This window comes from Emys orbicularis, chromosome 9 (genome assembly GCF_028017835.1).
Source record: "Emys orbicularis isolate rEmyOrb1 chromosome 9, rEmyOrb1.hap1, whole genome shotgun sequence".
Classification (NCBI taxonomy): domain Eukaryota; kingdom Metazoa; phylum Chordata; order Testudines; family Emydidae; genus Emys; species Emys orbicularis.
In genome coordinates this window covers 62564890-62581304 of record NC_088691.1, presented here as the reverse complement: position 1 = coordinate 62581304, position 16415 = coordinate 62564890, and the positions used below count along the sequence as shown (strand labels likewise).

The window sequence follows — 16415 nt, the reverse complement described above, 5'->3', positions numbered from 1 at the left end:
CGGGATCTGCTTTGTCGCTTAGGTGCCACCCTGCATTTCACTCAAGATGAAATAAGCCTCACCTTACCCCCAGAGAATGCCTGGATAATGACACTTGCAATTGAGCCCTCAGCTATGCAAGCCCCAGAGTGGAGTCAGTGGGAGAAGCGGGTTTTTCCTCTGGTATGGGCATCAGGGATCCCAGGAAAGGCAGCCCATCATACTCCTATTATTGTTCAGCTCTTGCCAGGAAAAGGTCCAGTGCGAATCAAGCAGTATCCAATCAAAAGGGAAGCCAGAGAGGGACTGCAGGAAACTATAGACCAGTTCCTAAAGTGCGGGGTACTTCGAGAATGCCACTCAGCTTGGAACACTCCTATCTTGCCTGTACAAAAGCCCAATGGCACATACCGGCTGGTCCAGGACCTGAGGGCAGTTAATGAGCGGGTTAAGACTCTACACCCCCTTGTTCCCAATCCGTATACATTGTTGGCCTCTATAGGGGGGCAGTACACCCATTTTTCAGTCCTGGATTTAAAGGATGCTTTCTTCACGATTCCGGTTGATCCCCAGTCTCAGGAGATTTTCTCCTTTGAGTGGGAGGACAGAAGGAGGGTTAGAAAGCAGCTCTGCTGGACAGTGCTGGCCCAGGGATTTAAAAATTCCCCCACCCTTTTCAGCCAGGCCCTGGCTAGAGACTTGGAGGAGTGGGACAACGAGGACAAAGTCCTCCTCCTGCAATATGTGGATGACTTGTTAATTGCTGCTGTGAGTCTAACCTCTTGCCTTAAAGCCACTGTGAGCCTCCTGAACTTTGTTGGACTCCGAGGATATCGAGTAGCACAGAGTAAGGCTCAGATTGCTCCCCCAGTGGATGGAATCTGGCAATGGAACACACTTCACATCCCAAGTCGTTCAGAAGATATCAGATGCCCTACAGATCCCCTGGAAGCTTCACACGCCATGGCGACCGCAGGCCAGTGGGGTAGTGGAGCGTACAAATCAGACTCTTAAGCGGCACCTCTCAAAGGTTTGCCAAGAGGCTTCCCTTAAGTGGCCTGATGCTTTGCCCCTTGTTTTGCTCCGCATTCGCGCTCTCCCAAAGGGCAGGTTAGGGCTCAGTCCCTTCGAGATTATGTTTGGAAGGGCATGGCCTATGAATGGTACACCGGTTCTGGCAGGGGAGTGGGAAATGGGGTGTGGTTTCTTATCTCAGTACATGTGCTCTCTGTCTGCTGTTCTTTGTTCTCTCCACAGGTATACCAAAGATTTGCAGCCTCTCCCGCTGGATGCCCCGATCCACTCCTTGCAGCCAGGTGACTCCGTACTCGTTCGGACTTGGAAGGACGAGCCTCTCCAAGAGAAGTGGAAGGGACCTCACACCGTCCTGCTGGTCACCCATACAGCGGCAAAGGTTGAGGGACACAAGAACTGGATTCATCACTCTCGCCTGAAAGCAGTGCCTGCTCCTGAACGGTGGACCGTCCAGCCTGCAGAGAAGACTGCCAGCGACAATCTGGGACTTAAGCTGTTATTCAGGCGACAATAGTGTCTGCTGGGAATGCCCTGTGCTCTCTTTGGACAGTCACAGCGCACTCCCCGCGAGACCTCTGAGCGTTGGTTGTGTTTATTTTCACAGGGCCGGCCTAACCTGGTGGCCTGGTCCCTGTTGTTTTTAATCTGCTTGCTATTAGTAATTGTTATTTTGTGGGTATTTGGGGAATTGTGATGGTTAGGCCCTAGGGTCACCTGCCCAATATGGGTTCAGGTCTAGGGTCTGCCACAGTGGTGCTCTTTCCCATAGAGACACTCCTCTTGTTAACTCCCGTTTCCCCCCAGGCGCATGCGGGATGGAAAGGAATCCCTACTAACTTAGAGACAAATACATATGAGTCCCTGAAGGTTTGCTTTGCCCAAGAGTTTAACCTCTCCAACTGCTGGGTATGCTCCCAAATCCCGCACCATGCTGCAGGGTTACCCTGGAGGGTAGTTCCCCAGAATTGGTCAGATATTTGTTGGGGATGGTTCAGTAGGGGGAAAAATGTCTCAGGTACCCCCTTGTCACAGAACTGTACCATTGAGTCCCAGTATGCGTTAAGGGACGACCCCTGGAAGCCGCAGGCCAACTCAACGTATATCCCTTCCCCTATCAGGTTGCGGCCAGTGGCCCCTGGTTTAGTGTGCTATCGACAGTTTAAGTCCAGCAATCACACCTGGTTTGCTGGGAATAGCACCTGTCAGTATTATTTATCCCCTGACAGTGACACTTCCATCCCTGTCTATGTTGAAGGCAAATCCAACTCTACCACCTGGCTCGGATCGTTGAATGCCAGACAAGCAAATAAGTGGAGTAGCGGTTATAATGGCTTGGTAGGGAATGGCCACTCCTTTTATCTTTGCGGTACCTCTGCCTATAAGTGGCTGCCGCATCGGTGGTATGGAAGCTGCTACCTAGGATATCTTGCCCCTCCCCTTCGTGTTTTCCCTAAACTGCCCCCTGGCCGCCCTAGGCAGCATAGATCTTTGTATGCCACCCCAGAGCCCATTTCAGAAGGAGACAGATTGGGTATGATCTTTCTCCCATCCTATGGGGTGGGACGACTGGCTCAATTTTATCGTAGGCTCTCTGTGTTTCTCACCAAGTATGCCAATGAGACCTTGGCCATAGAGAAAAGCCTTAATTCAGAGCTTTACCAGCTCCGGTTGCTGTCCCTGCAAAACAGACAGGCCTTAGATTATGTTTTAGCCTCCCAGGGCGGAGTGTGTGCCCTTATTGGGAGTGAATGTTGTACTTATGTCCCGGAAAACTCACAGGACATTAACAAGCATGTCCTGTCAGCCGAACAGGCTTTTGAGCAGTGGAAGGCTCAGGAAAGGGAACCCACAGGTTTCGATTCCCTTTGGAGTTGGTTGCCCAACCTAGGAGGACTGGGAAATAGCCTTGTGCGTCTCCTCCTCACAGGTGTGGTACTGTGCCTGGTCACCCTCCTCCTGATTGCTTGTTTTAAATTGCTCCTCCGTGAGCTTTGTGCCCCCCGTTCCCCAGAAATCCCAGCATACCCTCTCATTGAGAACCCCAGCTCCATGGCACTCAATCATATCTTGTCTACAGAATATGAGAAAACTCAGCCAAAAGTTTGTTGAGTATTCTCAAAGGAGGGAACTGATGGCGTCATTAGGCCTATATATGAACCAGAGTTCTTCCATGTTTAAACTCTGTTCTTCCATATTTAACTTTAAGCGGCCTTAAAAGCCAAGGACAGGAATTGGAATGTGTAAATAGTCAGTTACCTATTACGACCTTGCTTATAACCAGGTCCTAAGCAATAATGATGAGGTTTGCATGTTTCTAGCTGGAGGAGGAGTGGTAAACTAGAGTAAATAGGGCCCAATGATTGTTTAGAGGAATGTTACTAACAAGCTAGATTTATAGCCCTAGAATGACTTAACGGCTTAAATGTATGAACATGTCTTCGGTAGAAAGGGGAGTAGGGGGGGGTGGTGCAGGGGGAGAGAAGGGGGGGGTTGGTTGTAAGGTATAAGAAGAGAGAAACTGTTTTGTTCTGGTGTGCTCGATTTGAGATTTGCCTGTCTCCTTGCACCACTTTGAGATCTCAAATAAACCTTTGATTGTTTCTCCACCCCGGTGTGTTTATTGGCGCGAAGCACGCTGGGCAACGAACCCCTGTTGCTTTGCCTCTGGCACCTCTGTGCCAGCAACAGACTGGCAGATGGACACCCGCCAAGACCTCCCACAACATATCTCGACCCAGTTGGTTCTCTCTCACTTTGTCCATCTTTTCTCACATCCCCTCCTTTACTCTTTGCTCTGCAATTCTTTGCCTTTTTTTTCTCTTTTACGTGTCTCTCCTCTTCCCCTCCCCTGCTCCCCACGTCCTCCCTGCTAATTCTGATCCCCCTCCCCATACTCCCACTCACCAAAAGTCTACACTGCTTTAGTGTTCCGGGGGAGGGAGGCTCCCAACGGTGCAACACAAGGCTGAACCAAGTGCCACAGGAGCAAGGCAACGAAGCTTGGGGCTACTCCTACTGCCATCCACCTGAGCATGCAGCGACAATGGGAATAGGAAGGGAGGGTGCAACAAAACATTTACAGTGTGGTTCCTAAGTTTTTTTACTCACACTTTCATGCTTCCCACCAACTAGTCTGATACACCAAAGGAGGCTCCGCCCTCATGCTAGGAAACATTGCTCTACCTGGAAGAAAAGCAGCAAGTGATTAATTTAAAGAGTATTTTGTTCAGACAGAGATCCTGGAGTAGGAAGGAATCCCTAATGAACCTTTCAATCAAAACCTCAGCTAAGGAAGCTTGGCTACTTGAGAATGCAGTCATCCAGGGTAGAGACTCATAATCCCATCTACAGCTGTATGACTTCTAACATTACACTGCTAAAACAAAAACAAAAAACCACAATTCCCGTAGCAGCAGCAAGCTTGTTCAGATCATTGCGCAAGAGAAGATGTTCAATGGGCAGTTGGCACAGAGCTTAAATTTTACATTACTTAACCCTGACAGGTGAGTGGGATCAAAAGTGTACTGTAAAAATCCATGTGAGAGTGAAAAAAAAAAAAAAAAACTGTTCTGACAGTGAACTATCTGAATTTACCAGCAACCTTTGCACACCATGAAAACATGTTTATTTCCTCTTGTTATCTTAAAGGGATACAATCATCAAAAAAAAAAAAAACACTTTGTTCTAGAACTTGTAGCTAGACAAGGTTAAAGCAAGTTGAACTGTAAATCAGAGGCTGAGGGACAGATTTTCAAAAGAGCTCAGCTCCCAGCAGTTCCTGGACGAATGCTGGGAGTATTTGAAAGTCTGGCCACTTTGTTTTGGTGCCCAAACAGGAGCCAGGGCCCTCACTGAGCAAAGTACTGAAGCACCTAGCTAACTTTATGCACACAAACAGGGCAATGGGACTGACAACTCCTGTACTTAAAGTCAGGCACATGCTTACTTTGCTGAACTGGGGCCCCAGCTCTTTGGAAAGTCTGGCCCCAATCATGGTTGATAAGCACTTATGAAAATCTGCCCCTCAATGGGCCAGGATCCTCAGTCAATGTAGCTACTACACCAAGTTAGACCACCTGAGGAGTTCTTCCCTATTCTCTATATTTTCAGACCGTTTACTTTGAGCGTTTGGTGGCATTCTGCATATAGTCAGTCTCACTTTGCCCTTGTGAAGTCATTTAGGGCCTGACCCAAAGCCCACTGAAATCACTAGGTGTCTTTCCACTCACTTCAATGGGCTTTGTATCAGACCCTTACTCACTTCTCTCTCCTGTTTGCATGGGAATTTCACACAGTAACAAGGGAGAGAAAACCTTTTTTTAAAAGCTAGTTGTAAAACCACAAAAATAGCAAAACAACTCCAGGGCTAATGCAGCACCTGACACTACTTTCCACTTGGTTATTTTTAAACGTACTCGGTTCCAAATTGACTGTGTAACGTACCACTTTTCCCTTTTCTGCCCCCAGTGAACACCTCTGAGTGATTAATCTTGCAATACTAAAGGCGATCTAAAAGAGGAGGAAAGTATGTGTCGTTTCTAGCTAGTGATGTATAAAGGTGGTCAGAAAGGTGTTTAACGTGTTTTTCTTTGCTTGTTTTTTATATTAGATATTCAGATCTTCTCTACCCTGGTTAAAACTGTTGTGAACACAACTCAGCAAACCAGGGAAAACCTTGACATTCCTTAATATTAAAACCTCTTTAAAGTAAAAGCACAACAAGAACCTTTCAGATCTTTTTCGTGCAAGAAACAAGAAGGGAACAAAACCAAATGTTCTTTTATTTGCTTTTACTTTGCAGGTCACCTTTAAAATTCTATTTTGTTTCTCCCTGTGGTGCATTATGGTATAACATGCTAAATAAGGCCCTGAACCTGAGAAGTTTTATGCAGGTACTTAACTTTATACACTGCAAGCTGTTCCACTGACTTCATTGGAACTACTTAATTGAAGTGCAGAAAGTTAAGCTCTTGAGTAACCTTTTGTAAAATTGGAACCATAAGCCAGGACCCTACAGCAAGGTCTAAGAAGGTGCAGAGTTCTGCCCATGTGACGCTCATTGCAGGACTGGGGCCTTTGTAATTTTACGCACATTACTCACAAGAGTAGCCTCAGCAGAACCACCCATAAGGAACTTCACTCATTTACATAAGTGTTTGCAGGATCAGGGCCTAAAGTAAGGAACTCAAAGCATGCAACATGTTGAATGAACTGTGCATGTCCTTTTAATAACTAAACAGCCTGAGGAAGCTTAGTCTCATGACATATTTTATAAGATTAGAAATGCAACCCTACAAAGGGTATTCTGGAAGGAAGAAAGGAAAGAAAGAACAGCCTGTAATCAGCTACACAAAAAGCTCTCAGACTATTTTCAGCAGCATTGTCATGTGCGTGGGTTTAGAAAGCTGCCCATTAGATTCAATTCCAGGCCATCAGTGGCTGATATTTTTTTTTAAGGATTTCATGGGTCTCGCAACCCCTACTTCAGAACCCATGTTCCCGTATATGTTGTATATAGAGTAACTGAGATTTAAAATAATTGGATCTTTAACATTTAATTGCTTTTTAAACATACACATACATACTTTGGGCCTTTGGAATGTAATACAGGATTACAAAATGGAGCTCTTGTGCTCTCTTATCCTAAACCTGAGAAACCTTCCCAAAACTTTTGTCAAAACCAATACACTTCCTCAAAAAGTTTTGGTTTTTACAAATCAGTTTTTTCCAACCAGTTCTATTCAAAACATTATGTAACAGAAGTTGGCTTTAACTCATCTCTCTGAGTATTACCTCATTAGCAAGGTCCATCCAAACTTAATTTGCCCCAGGAAAACCTGGTATTCTCTCTATTCGCCACTGTAAGTTATGGACAATGAGAATGCAGAACATGTAAACCAAGATTATACAAATTGATATTAGTGAATTCCACATCATATCAAGCTCCCTCCTCTGCTCTTCTGCCTACATTTTAGATTTTTGACTCATTTTCTCCTTCTTTTCACTAAGTTAGAATACTAGAAAACAAAAAACAACACAGAAAAGGAAATACATTGGGGCTGTGATGCCAGACTGAGATTTCTACAATGTAAATTCCACATGGAGTCTGATCCATAGATCTAACAGCTGTAGGCTGGGCAAGCCGATCAATTGACCAGTACAATAATGTCAACTGACCACCTATTATCTGACCATGGTCAAATATTGTCAAATATTCCAGCAAGAATGCTCTGATGTAGGCGGTGGCCTATCTGTTTGATTGCATCATGATGCCATTTGTAAGCAAGCCTACTTAAAAGCTTTGATCACTCACATTATTACATGCTAATGCCACCTGTTAGGAAAAAGGTAAACTAATTGAAAGCTGAACATCTTGATTGGCTAGAATTTTCTAGAACATTATATGTATGCATATATATCTTAATTTGTGTACCTGGCTATCAACGTACATGGCAGTTTACAAAACATTAAAAAAAAGTTAAAAGGCACAGTCCATGCCCTGAACAGCTTATCTAAACTGACTAGACAAACATACAGAAATTAACTCAGAAGAGAATTGGGGAGAAAGAGGAGGGTTCACAGTCATTAAACCTCCTCCCTCCTCCCACAACACAGCCATTAAGCCACATGAAGAGTTGGTCTGCTCATTACCTAGCATACGTGCATTTAAAAAAATCTTTTATTTTACAGTTTTGTTTTATTTCTGTTTAATTTCATTTTTCTTTTCTTTTGTAACTGGTCAGGCCTGAAAAACAGGCACATTTAAAGGGTAACATAACATTGCTCAAAAAATAATTATTATTCTTTCATTGTTTAAAACTTTGTTTCATTGTGTTTTGCATTAACTCAGTTAAGTAACTCGTTTTTTGTAATTAGGCATAACTACCTACCTAAGGCTAAGCCTACCGGAGACCATAAATTCTTACTTTTTTATTTGGGAATAAGCTTTTGGCCTTGTCGACACTGGTTCTCCATTTGTAAGGTAACTCCGTTCTCTTCATGTGCAAATATATTTATACCTGTATCTGTAATTTTCACTCCATTCATCTGAAAAAGTGAGATTTTTTACCCACGAAAGCTTATGCCCAAATAAAACTGTTAGTCTTTAAGGTGCCACTGGACTCCTCGTTGTTTTTGTGGATACAGACTAACACAGGTACCCCTCTGATACTTACTCTTTTTTGTTACTGGTGTCACAATAAATTAGTAAACAGTTAATTAGTGCTTTAAAACATTTGGCCATTTTAGACATTATTTGACCAATATCTAACCGATTATTTTTGGACTGATCAAATGTCCAACAGCTGTACTTTCTGCTGCCAAGTGGGGACTCAAGGGTGCTTTTTTGGTTTGACCATTACAGACAAGATGGCAGGGTTTGCAAACAGCGGAAGACTCCTCTTACCACATCTGTGTCCTGTCAGCTTAGAGTACTCCCAGTGGGAGTGGGAGGTAGGAAAGAGCAACTTAAAATAAAAGTTAATAGAAAAAGGGGGGAAGAGAAGGAGAGATGTTATGGAGGCTTTTCGCAATGCTCCTGGGTAAAATAATCCAAGATCTCAGGTGAAACCCACCCCTCCAAAGAACTCAGACTAAGAAAAAATAATGAAGAATACAACCATTCTTCAGACAGCCAGTGAGCTCATGCAAGAGGGATGGCCCTGAGACTGGAATGCTGCTACAGTGCTGCAATGCTGAAGCTATTAACTCCTGGGAGATGGCAGGGCTGGAGCTCTAATGCATTCACAAGCCATGCTGGGAAATCCCAGCTAGTAGCATCAAGGGATTAAGAGCACATGAAGAAGATGTCCTGCTTGTGGCTCTATTCACAGAAGACTTTATGCCCGCCCCCCCCCCCCAGTGCTCCTTTATGTGATCTAAACTGGGTGGGGGACGATGGAGGAGTGAAGAAACACATGCATATAGATTAGATTCCTTTTAGTCTGCATGCAACATAAATTAATTAGCCAAACCAAAGAGGCAGATACTTGCCTGGTGGTACAAGCTGGAAAATGGGTGAAGAGGTTTCAGCAACATTTTACAGCACGTACGACATTCCACATCTGGTTCCCACCACAACCACTTGCTTGAACTTCCCTTCATATGTGACTGGAAAGCGAACTAAGTATAGTGTATAGTATAACACAGCATAGCATATACTGTTGTAATGAGTAATGTATATTATATACATTATTCATTACAGTATATTCCAGGGGTGGCAAGCCACATGCGGCTCTTTTAGCGTTTAAGTGTGGCTCGCGGAGTCCCCCCCATGTCCATTCTCCACCTACCAAATGGGGGGAAGCTTGAGACCTCTGCCTTGCAGCATGGAGGAGGGGTCTCGGACGCACCTGCCGGGGCTCAGAGCTTCAGTAGGAGCAGCGCTGAAGCCCCAGTCCCTGGCAGGTGTGCCCCGGTTCTTGAATTTATGAAGATTGTCATACCTAGCTCAGATGGTCAGTAAGTTTGGCCACCCCTGGTATATACAAAGAGAACCCCCAAAACACCCTGATTTTTGGACATCTACACAAAGCTCAAAAATTGCTAAAAATAAACCCTGAGAAACATGAGCTATAACAAAAAGCTACAATGTGTTTAAATCCACTTAAACTCTGTGCAGTCTGAGGCGCAGCCCTGGCAAAGAATTATAGACAAGCACGGTCAGGAGACGTCTGCACTGCCCAGGAACAGATTCTGACTGGACTGAAGAGAAAGGGGGGAGAAAATTCCCAAGGGAAGAAAACGAACGTGTAGGCTAGGAACCTGAAATGCACGCAGGAGATGAATGAGGAAGCCATGGAAGCTCCTGTGAAGGATCCTCCCAGCGCTAAACCAGCAATGAGGGCCACACCACTTCCTCAGGGGGCAGGGAACGGCCGGGCCTGATTCTCTGTTGCCCCGTTCAGTCATTTATACCCATGTAAAGCCAGTGTAAAATGCCACCACACCAGAATGATAGTGTTTTACACTCACTCTGCACTGGTGCAAATGAATGCACAAGGCACGTGGCAACAGAGAACCAAGCCCTGTGGCTCCTCCTCCCCAGCAGACAGCAATGTGTCCATCATTGAGGCTGTCCTATGCTAGTCTCAAACAGTGCTGCAAAGTCCCAGAGGGGTGCATCAAAAAGACAGAAAGGATCTCTGCAGCACTCCCTTGAGTTCAGAGCCCACCCCTAAGAGAGGCTAGGGTTCTCTATAGCATGTAGAGACACCAGGAAAATTCACCACTGGCAGAAGCCTGGGGAAACCCACTGGATTTAAGTGGAGTTGCATCGTTTCACTTGACTGCTGAGTTCTGCCCTTATGATCAGATTTCTGAGACTTTTCAAAATAAATGATGCTCTATTAATTTGAATTGTGTTAAAGGGAATTATCACCAGATCGGCCATTTTCTCCCCAGTCCCTTCCAGATTTTCCCATTTACCCCTATACACATCTCCATAAGGAAAGGCTCCAGATTTACTCTCAAAAGACATACTATAGCAGTGGTTCTCAAACTTTTGTACTGGTGACCCCTTTCACATAGCAAGCCTCTGAGTGCAACCCCCCTTATAGATTAAAAAACCCTTTTTTATATATTTAACACCATTATAAATGCTGGAGGCAAAGCGGGGCTTGGGGTGAAGGCTGGCAGCTCGTAACCCCCCATGTAATAACCTCGCAACCCCCTGAGGGGTCCCAACCCCCAGTTTAAGAACCCCTGTACTATAGCCTGTTTAAAAAACAAACTTATTTAGGCATATATCTCTTCCTTGGCCTCATCAGGCACCAGTGTCACATCTGGGACATTAGCCAACCTATCCCAGAGAATAACATGCCATTTCCCTTGAGAGAAAGCATTCAGCAGTGGAGTAGTTCTAATACAGCAGCATTTCACGGCTCTGCCTATCCTCCTGCTGCCCTGAAGGCCACTGGCAGCACCAGCAGAGAGGAAGAACCACTGAAATCTTTTCCAGATGAAGCCAGTTGCAGACTGAATCCTTGCAAACTCAGTCCATTTTATTCTACAGCTGGTCCCAGGGGTAAATTGATTCTGTGGGTCTCCTTACTCTGCTTTGAGAAGGAGAGAAGGAAAGGGGGAGAACACAGACAAAGAAAATGAAAATAGAATGAAATAAGAGAAAAAGACAGAGGGACAAAGATAAATGGAGGGGAAGGGCAGAAAGAAGAAAGGACACACTTCTGGTTGAAACATTGACATTCCACATATCTTCTCAAAGAGGATTGTGAAAGCGAAAGCTTATACGTGGGCTACCAAGAGTGAAGGATGAATGCACAATGCATTACCCTAGAACAAAACAACGTGTGCGTCCTTCTTAGAGATTTACTATCCTCTACTTACATAGCTCATCTCATCCTGAAAGAAATTATTTCATCTGCTTCAAACATGTAATCTCCTCTGGGATGGAATGCCACAACTATTCAGTACTATGCAATGGTTTAAGACAGGAAGTGAAGAAGAATATGGTATCCCGTTGAAAGTCTAGTAATTTTTCCAGCTTTCTGTCAGAATGTATTTAGCTAGCACTCCAGCGCTAATACCATTAACTACGGTACCTCAAGCTTGTCTACACAGAGACTTAGTGTGTGGCAAGCCAGGGTTAAATCTACCCACGCGAGCTGACCATGTGAAGCCTGTGGCCACCTAATTATAGTTCTGTGGTGTGTTCTTTGAAAGAGCAGTAGCTGAAAGTGCATTACAGAACTTTTAGTGCACGGTAGCAAGGTCCACATGGCCAGTAAGTGTGCGGCAAGCTATGCACTGTAGACTCACACTCCAGCTTGCCATACACTAAGTCTCCGTGTAGACAAGCCCTTAGTCTGAGATTATTAGATGGCATCTCCAGCAACACATGCTCTGGGGTTGGAGGAATGAGCTAACTATTTTTCTCATCCCCGTCGCAAGAGGGAGACAAAGCGGATTAAAATTTAACAGACACTCGCTAGCCAGTCTAATGGAAAAGGTCATGGCCCCAGTTCTCTAGTGCTGCTGAAACAAAAAGGCTAGAAGACAACCAGATCCTCCCAGCTGAGAATTTCCTCACTATTGGGAAGTTCCACAAATGGCATGGGCGTGGCATAACAGCCCTCTGCCACCTCTTGAGCACAGGTATACCGGGGTGGGCCCAGGAGGGGGACTGGTGGAGTGGGAGGGACATGGTCAGAGTGCTTTGCATTCTGGCTATTCTGAGCTGCAGAAACACCCATGGATGAGAAGCAAGCATAAATGCATAGGCTGCCAGCTGAGGCCAGTATACAGGAGGCACAATGGGTGGTATGAAACCACCTTTTCCCCCCACACCCAGGTTTATCTCCAGAGAGGTACAGCTCAGAATCTTGCCTGGAGGGCTCAAGCCCATTCAGGATAGCATGCTGGAGGAATTCCAACACTCACTCTGCCTAGAACATCATGGTGCCCTCCTCCACATCTTTTTTTATCAGTCTCTGGTTAGCAATTGCCCAGAAAATTTTTCAAGCCTTGAACACAGCCGTGTGCCATCCTGAGAGATCTCTCTCCAGGGCAAGCATCCAGCAGCACCAGAAATAACGGCAAACCCCAGCTAGAAAGGCAAGTCACTACCTATGAAGTTAAAATCTGAAATCAGGAGGCAAAAAAAAAAAAAACAATGAAGACTTCCTAAAGTCTAACTAGGACTATTCCAGTCAGCTTGAAAGCCCCTAACCAGCTAGTGCAGCTCTTTGCATCTCCTGGAGGCAGGAAACAGGTGAATGTTATCAAACAAGAAGTCCTTTTACTGCCATTGTTTTCTTCCCTTTCCCCCTGGCCTGTAGAAGAAGATAAACTTGTTTGGGCTGGCATAGGAGGATGTTAAAGTGGTTCCAATGCTTATTTTAAGATATCACCACTGGCCTAGCAGATTATAGGCAACCAATAGGCAGACACCATTTTTTCCATTTAGTTAATAGTGCAGCAAGTTCTAATGCCTGTTGGCTTAGGAGGGCAGATGGTTTACTTTAAACATAGTGCATGTGCAGGCCACAGTTGTTAATTTATTGGGGGGGGATTATTGATAAGAGAACTAATAGGGGAGGTAATACTTGCAATTTTCATTCCAATCCCCTCCTGTTTGAAGAAGGTGGAAATTCACTTGCCCCCATGGCTGAGTAAACAATGGAAGAAAAGAAAATGATCAAGATGTTACCCGTTTTCTCTAGTGTAGCACAAATATCTGCTCTGACAGGAAAAACCACCGCCACCTTGTAGGTTACCCCAGAATTTGACATTCCTGTGTGTACCCCAGAACTTGACAGTACAGCACTGATCCATTTTGTATGTTCAGCCACTGCCAGCTGAAAACCAAATAGAGTTATAGACTTAGCTATAAAAGATATGGTAAAAGTAAATACCTCGGAGCTTTTCCTCGGGCAAGGAGATGACACCTAAACTCCCTATCAGCTGGACGGAAAGAGGGCCCCTGGAAGCCCAGCTGGTGATCACTCAAAACCATCTCAGACCATGAGACCTATCCTCCATGAAGATGAACCATCTTCATGGAAGATGGTCATTGATGGATCTATTAGCCAAGATGGGCAGGGATGGTGTCCCTAGCCTCTGTTTGCAAGAAGCTGGGAATGGGCAACAGGGGATGGATCACTTGATGATTACCTGTTCTGTTCATTCCTTCTGGGGCACCTGGCATTGGCCACTGTCAGAAGGCAGGATATTGGGCTAGATGGACCTTTGGTCTGACCCAGTCTGGACGTTCTTATGTTAGACTGTGGGTAACTATATCTGTGATGTCCTAAACCTATTGCCTATGTGTGCATTTGCTTAAACTCTAATTGAAAGTAGCTTTAGATAAGAACACGCTTGTTTGTATCATTCATTTATCAGATGGATGCACTGTGTTCCCATTGATTTATTACTGATACCATCTGGACAGATACAGTTAAGTTACCCCTGTCACCTACAAAAGACGGCTGTATCGAGTAAGATGCTGGGAAATGAAGAGATGGGCTCGAGTTTTATTCTCATGTATTTAGTGCAACCAAACAGAAACCCTGGGAGAGAGTGTGTGTAATTTTACTGTGGGGTTATAGACCACACACCTACACATACACCCATCACCATGATATCTGAATATCTATTTGAAAAACTGCTAACCACAGGTTTTTCCCTGAGGTTCTCTCAGGCTTAGTCTACTCTAGGAAATTAGGTCAGTATAATTACGTCACTCAGGAGTGTGAAAAATCCATACCCCTGAACAATGCAGTTAAACCGACCTAACCCCTAGTATAGACAGCCGTGATGGGAGAATTCTTCTGTCAACCTGGCTACCACCTCTCAGGGAGGTGGATTAACTACAGGGACAGGAGATCCTCTCCTGTTGGCATAGGGAGTGTCTTCACTGAAGCACCACAGCAGTGCTGCTGGAGTGGTTTATGGGTAGACAAGCCCTCAGCTAGAGTATTAAATACATCACTGCACAACAAAACATAGTTATACTGCACCACCGTAGCATTCCTTCGTACTGAAGAATCAGTCCCTGAAAAACAACCTTAATGTCCATGAAGAACTGGTTCAATGCAGCAACAGCTGGAAACTGGCCAACACAAAGGGGAAAGGAGTAGGTTCTGTGGTACGCCTCTGCCTTTTTTTCAAGAAATACTTCACTTTGGGCTTGATCCAAAGCCCACTGAAGTCAACAAAAAGACTCCCAGAGACTTCAGTGGCCTTTGGATCAGGCCCTATGTGTTGTGTTTAAAAGTATGTAACTTGAAAAAGCAGGTAAATCCTTGTGTGTTGTTAAGAGCAGCAGAAGTTACCCTGTTTTCTATGGGTGGCAATTCTGTATCTGCTGGTCCAGCAGCGAACAATTTGTCCTTTCATCCTGGCCAAAACTTTGCCATATCTTGGGGCTCTAGTGATACATGTGGGATAAATTCTGCCTTCAGATATACCAGCGAATCCCACCTGACTTGCAGTATAGTTTAAGCAACGGTGTGTTTATTACTCAGCTGAGGTGATGTGAGGAATGAACCTTTAGTTAGGATAGGCTTTCCAGAGAAGAAACACTATATGGGCCAAACCCTGATCCTCCCACTTAATGCGGATGGACCCTGACTAAAGCTCTACCATAGCTCAATGCCCCCAAAGTCCGACTGGAATCAGAGTATGGCAGTGTCTCCAAAGAGCCACCCAGCCTTGGCTATTCTCCAGGAGGCAGAGTCCCAGACTCCATACACACACAGCCATATGTATCAGTGGGGTCCTCATGGAACAACAGCTGAGGGAGGTTGGGCCTGCCTCAAAGTCTCATTCAGGATGTGGGGTCTCCTAGCATAAGGGACAGCAGGGAAGGCAGTATAATAGCCCTTCTCCCTACCACCAGGCTCCAGAGCAATCAGCCATGAATAGGGCCCATCAGCCCGAAAAGCCTTCCACCCCTCATCACGCAGCTGAGGTGGGAAGACAAGCAGCCAAGCCCCTGCAGCCCCACCCACAAGCACTAGTGCTTGGAAGGTGAAGCTGCCACTGGGAACCATCACACAGGTCTGCAAAGATTCCTGCTGCCCCAGGGCTGTAGGCAGCCAGCACAGGCTCTTGTGCAGAGAGGAGAGGGGCCTGGATCAATAAACAGCTAGTGGGAAGAGTTTCCTGACCCTTCCCCCACTTCCTCCACACACATCTTGATTTGTAACCAACTGCAGTGAGTGCCTATTTGCACAACTTGTTCTGAGCTGAGCCTTCTGGATATAAACTCCTGCTTGTTAAGAAAACTGGAGACAGTTTCAAGCCATCCTTCACACCAGCAGCGAATGCACAATTTTTTTAGTGGTAGCCGTGCTACTTGTTTTTTTTCCACAATTTTTTTGACACTCTGAGATTTATAAATTTGCAAACTGAAGAATAACATTAGTCACTTAGGGTATGTCTACACTACGAGAGTACTTCGATTTTAGTTAATTCGACTATGTGGAATCGATATTACAAAGTCGAACGTGTGTGTCCACACTAAGGACAGTAATTCGACTTTGTGAGACTTTGTGAGTCCACACTAACGGGGCAAGCGTCGACATTGGAAGCGGTGCACTGTGGGCAGCTATTCCACAGTTCCCACAGTCCCCGCTGCCCATTGGAATTCTGGGTCGAGCCCCAAATGCCTTCTGGGTAAAAAAATGTGCCGAGGGTGCTTTTGGGCGCCTGTCGTCATCCGTCCGTCACTCCCGCCCTCCCTCCCTCCCTCCCTGAAAGCGCCGGCGGGAAATCAGTTCGCGCGCTTTTCTGATTACTGACAGCGCGGACGCCACAGCAGTGCGAGCATGGATCCCGCTGCGACCATCGCTGCAGTTGTGGCAGTTCTCAACGCCTCGCAGCTTCTCATCCACCTGTACCAGAGGCAGCTGCAGATAAATCATGAGAGGAGGCTACGGCAC

At 45.5% G+C, this 16415-nt stretch overlaps 1 protein-coding gene across 1 annotated transcript in view; it reads right to left on the bottom strand.

The window, feature by feature from the left end:
• The window catches only part of ST6GAL1 (ST6 beta-galactoside alpha-2,6-sialyltransferase 1), a 100813-nt gene that overhangs the window by 49655 nt on the left and 34743 nt on the right, over positions 1 to 16415 (bottom strand). Inside the window, exons 2-3 of the mRNA XM_065410348.1 lie at positions 13077 to 13138; positions 4123 to 4193 (exon numbers count right to left, since the gene is read on the bottom strand). The gene's annotated coding sequence lies outside the window, so the exon portion shown is untranslated. The remainder of the gene's footprint in view (positions 1 to 4122; positions 4194 to 13076; positions 13139 to 16415) is intronic.